Source organism: Rhinolophus sinicus, chromosome 3, assembly GCF_057876585.1.
Source record: "Rhinolophus sinicus isolate RSI-liver-muscle chromosome 3, RSI-T2T, whole genome shotgun sequence".
Taxonomy (NCBI): domain Eukaryota; kingdom Metazoa; phylum Chordata; class Mammalia; order Chiroptera; family Rhinolophidae; genus Rhinolophus; species Rhinolophus sinicus.
Genome location: NC_142503.1, coordinates 104,008,852 through 104,014,376, shown reverse-complemented (window position 1 = coordinate 104,014,376; position 5,525 = coordinate 104,008,852). Strand labels below are relative to the sequence as shown.

The following is a 5,525-nucleotide window of genomic DNA, read 5'->3' as shown; positions in this document are numbered from 1 at the left end:
AGACCCTGACCTGCTGAGTTTACAAGGAAACGTCACCAACGTCCTTTCTGATGTTTACATCCTTCCCTAGGCTTACTTCACACTTTTGAGCCTTTTACAGTGCCAAGGAACCACATAAAAGCAGAAAGATAGACTACTGGCATTTTAGCACATATTTTTCTATGCATAAATACGATGTATGGTCATTTCTGTGTATGACCATTGTCAGTATGCACACATCTATAATCTTTAACAACAAAAATTTAGAGCATGAAATAATCAGTATTCTGCAAATTTTTCAGTTAACATATTGTGTAAAAGAGTTAATATTCTATTTTTTCCAGTTTTATAAAGATATAATTCACATACAGCACTGTGCAGGTTTAGGCAATCATTGCATGATATATGTAAGTCAAATAAGCATAATGATTGACTTTCATATATCATCCAATGATTATCACAATAAGTTAATTAACATCCATTGTCTCATATAGATACAAATATATATACACACACACACATATATACCAGGGTGCCAAAAAATGTATACAAGTGGACACTTGGGTCAATGTTGCTCAAGCAGTAGCTCGCCGTAATCAGGGATGTCTGGATGCTGATGGTAAACACTTTGAGCCCCTCTTATAATTTCAGAAGTCAAATGGGATTTGTATTCATCTTTAGTTGTCCGTATATATTGAGTATTACAATTTTAATAGTTTTCTTTTCTTAAAATGTGTATACATTTTTTTGGCACCCTCTGTATATCCTTGTGACTAGAACTCTTAAGATCTACTCTTAACAACTTTCATGTACATCATACAGCAGTGTTAGCTATAGTCATCATGTTGTACATTACATCCCTAGTACTTATTTATCTTGTAACTGGAAGTTTGTGCCTTTTGGCCACCTTCCTCCTATCTCCTCCCCTCCCCGATAATATTCTGTTTTTAAAAGCTGAATAATAATAATAATAGTGATAGCTAACATTTATTGTGTACTTATCATGTGCCAGATACTATTATAAGGGCTCTACATATGTTAATTTATTTAAGCCTCACAATAAGTTTATGAGTGATATAGGTGCTCTTATTATTTCTATTTATTAGATAATAGGAAAACAGAATTGAGGGGTTAACTAACTTGCCCCAAGATTACATAGAGAGCTGGAATATTGTGGATGTTCCATCTTTTATTTACCCAATTCCCTATTAATACACATTTAGGTTTCTTCCAAATTTTCTCAGTAATAAACAATACTACAATGACCATTATAGAGGATATTGGTTGCCACACAGTAGCATCTATTTTCACCCTTCCTCACCATTGATACCTTGTTTTTCACTTGGAAATTTCAGCCTTTGTAGCTTGGATGAGATTGACCATGGCCACAGGTCCTCCCTGGCTTAAGCCAAGTAATCAGGGCTATTTTCCTCACCCATTCAATCTAAACACTTGGAAACATAGTTTTAAAATGTACAATCCCACAAATAATGTGTGAAAATGTCCATTTCATTAGTCTCCTTCAACGTTACTGTTATTTTTTTGTTGCTACTATTGATGCCTTAAAATTAATTTTTAAAAAGATATAGCTAATAAAATTGATACATAAGCTAGCTCCAGCAAGACAGAAACAGAATACATGACCTCCACATCAACATAGAAAAGAAAAGGACCAAATAAAACTGGATCATTCTGACAAAATAAGAGGGAGAGGAGAGGAAGCAACAAGGATATGTAATTAACAGAAAATGTGGAGAATAGGAGTATAGGAATAAGCGCAGTCTATCTGAACTATCACACTACATGTAAATAGGTTAAATTCCCCCATTAAAAGACAAAGACTGTCAGATTGACAAAAGAACAGTCTAAGTGTTGTTGATAAAAGACATTTAAAATGATATAAAATGATGACAGTAAAATAATGGTATATCAAAGATATATCAGGAGGATGCAAACAAAAAGAGAGGAAGTGAAGCATTTATTAACATCTGGCAGAACCCAAGGCAAAAGAATTACGAGGAACAAAGATGAATATTTTTAATGATAAAAGGTACAATTCACAAAGAGGATAAACATCCTGAACCATTATCCACCTAACAACAAAGAAACAAATATATGTATATAAAGCAAAAATTGGAAGAAATGTAAGGGAAAAGGAAAAATTATAATCATAGTGAGAAATATTAACATTTCTCTGAGACTGTTTTAACAAGTGCAAAAAAATAAATAAGAACAGGAACATCTTGCATAATGTAATTAATAATTTGAATATAATAGCTTTATAATATACCCTACACAAATATATTTAAAACTTTAAATACATTGTTTTTAAATGCCCATGGGACATTGAGAAAAACTGGAAAAACGCAAATATTCCTAAATCCCAAAACAAATTTTTTTTTTATTGAGTTATACCGTTTCCCCAAAAATAAGACCTAGCCAGACAATCAGCTCTAATGCGTCTTTTGGAGCAAAAATTAATATAAGACCCAGACTTATTTTACTATTTTATTATAAGACCAGGTCTTATGTTATATAATATTATATAAGACCGGGTCTTTAATATAATATGATGTGATGTGATGTGATGTGATGTGATGTGATGTGATGTGATGTGATGTGATGTGATGTGATATAATATAATATAATACCGGGTCTTATATTAATTTTTGCTCCAAAAGACACATTAGAGCTGATTGTCCGTCTAGGTCTTATTTTCAGGGAAACTCGGTAATTGACATAGAATAGTATATAATATTAATTTAGGTGCAAAATGTAGTGATTCAATACTTGCACATATTACACAATGATCACCACAATAATTCTGCTAACATCCATCACCATACATAGTTACAAAATTATTTTTTCTTGTGATCAGAAGCAAAAAGTAGAATTCTTAGAGGACATATTCTTTGACTATAATCTATCAAAACTGGGGGGGGGGATCTAAATATGTGAATAAATTTTTAAAATTCTAAATAATTCTTGGGTCAATTATAAAAACAAGTACTCATAGCAATATATCAGAAGAATAATGTATCCTGTCCAAATACATTTTATTACAGGAATGCAAATTAGATAAACATTAGCAAATGTGTTAGGGCAATGTTTGCATTAAATAGATTAAAAGAGTAACCCGATATTCTAGAGGTTAGAAAGGAATTTGATACAGCCATTCTAAATTTAAAATCCTGATAAAATAGAAATAGTAAGAAACTTCTTACTTCATTACACGAAAATGAATATACATATGAAACAAAAAGCAATACAGGCAGTCAAGTGATGAGATGAAAGAGAAATACATAGAAAAAAATAGCTTATTTGTGTTAGCAATAACAAATCAGAAAATTAAATGGAAAAATTTGATTCACAAAAGCAAATTAATGTATGTAAAACACTTAGCACAATTCCTAATAGATAAGAGGTTATATAAATACGATGTAATAATAATATTGATTTTATAGATAACTAAAGGTGAAATTACCAAGACAAAGGATACATTTTTAAGATTCTTGATTTATATATCCAGGTTATTCTTTTAACTTTTTATTAAATTATAATATACATGTAGAACTCTGGTAATCAGTGCCTAGATCAAGAAACAGAACACTTCCAGCACCCAAAAACCCTTTTATGTCCTCTCCTAATCCCTAGTAATCTCCTCCCAAGGGTGTCTCTGTCTTCTGCCAACACAAATTGGTTTTGCCTGTTTTGTATTCTACATGAATGGAATCACGCATATGTACTCTTTTGTGTCTGGCTTCTTTGGCTCAGCATTATGTTTATGAGAATCATCCATATTGCTAGTGTGCTTACAGATTATTCATACCGCTGTCTAGTATTTCATTGTATGAATGTACCACAATTTTCCATTCTTCTGTTGATGGGCAACTGGGTAGTTTCCAATTTGGGGCTATTATGAAAACTGCTGCTGTGAGCATTGTAGTACGTGGCTTTTGGCGGACGTGTGGACACTCCTCTGTTTACTCATTCTTCTGTTAGGTTGTCTATCCCATTGATTCATGAGTTCTTTATATATTCTTGCTACAAGTCCCTTGTTAGATACACATATTACAAATATCTTACCCCATTCTCTGGATTGCCTTTTTACTCTTTCAGTGGTATCTTCTGGTGAACAGAAATTCTGTTATAACAAAAATCTTGTCCTACTTCAAGATCACAAAGGTGTTACTCTGTTTTCTTCTAACCAAATTGTTTTTTTCCCAGTGCCATGAAATTATTTTAATATCTTTTTCTCAATGACTGAATATACAAAGATAATGGAAGTAATGTCTTCTTCTGCTGTAAAGATGGATGGAATATATCAAAATCCACTTGTTGAATTTTCTTTAAGAGCAACTGTGCCTCGCTAGCTAGCAATGACATATATTGGGTCGCTCACATTTTATTCTTGGTTTTGGCGTAGAAAATCCTCTTGTGAAACACCTGGTGTTGTATTTGTCAAACATACAAATATCCCAGGGAAGGAACACCGTTTGCAAGTGTGATAGGGCGTGGCTCTTGGGAATGTGACAATGCCTCATGCTTTTCCAATGTGACTTGTGTCATCATCTACATGAAGATCCTTTATACCCAATATTACTAGTGTTAAATAAAGGAGAGAGTTCTGTGTGTTTTCAGCATAATTTTCCAGTTCCTGGATATTATGATACACTTTGTCATCCAAATTTTTTTCTCTTTCATCAATGTTTTTCATGAGCCATCTTTTAGTCAGATTATGTCTTTTGACAGCAGTTTACCTTTCACTTTTTCTTCTCAGTCCCCTGCATAGGGGGCTTGGCTTTTCATCCTTCCTGGGGATGTCAATCTGGGGTCCAGAAACAGGGCCAGCCTCTGGGGGTGCACAGACCTTCCATGGTTCAACGGCCACAGGCTAACGTGGTATATTGTTACGGTATATATTGTTCACCTTTTTTTCCCAAACTGCAATTGAATCAGTTCAGTTGTTTTCTCAGAGGCCGAATCCTTAACCGTCCTGAGCCAGTTCCACATTGAAGGGCCTCAGCGCAGAAGCAGAGCCCTGGGATTCTGCAGGGAGCATAAATGGCCTTCACAGTCTCGTTTCTGCAGCAGCTCCAGGCAGTGTCAGCTCAGTGCTGGAAGTACCGGGTCACTGCACAGGCCGGAGACCCCAGATTGCTTATTAAAGTGGGTGAATGGCAATATACACAACCACCAGGTATGAATAAATGCTTGTTTTGTCATATGTATCACAGGACAGGACCTAGCAAGTTCCCAGAAGGACAGACATCCCTCCTACCTTTTGGTAGATCTGAGAGTTGAATGGTGCCTGACCTGTTCCTTTAATAGCTAGAGGGTTACATCATTTACGAAATCAGACACTGTTCACAAAATGACCTCTTAGCCCACCTTACAGCAAAATTACCTCTTCGGTAATGTACTTGTTCAGTGCCACTACTGAAGGGAGAAGGGGTAACACATTCTTTCCATTAACATTAGTGTTTCATCGGTCTCAAGGTGGCCTGTACCAAGGCCATGCTCAAGCAAACTTGGAAAGACAGTTT

The 5,525-nt window shown here is 34.7% G+C and overlaps 1 pseudogene; it reads right to left on the bottom strand.

Annotated features, from left to right (window-relative positions):
* Window positions 1-4,221: 4,221 nt before the first annotated feature.
* LOC109449578 (NADH dehydrogenase (ubiquinone) complex I, assembly factor 6 pseudogene) lies at window positions 4,222-4,711 on the bottom strand (annotated as a pseudogene).
* Between the last annotated feature and the right edge of the window lie 814 nt (window positions 4,712-5,525).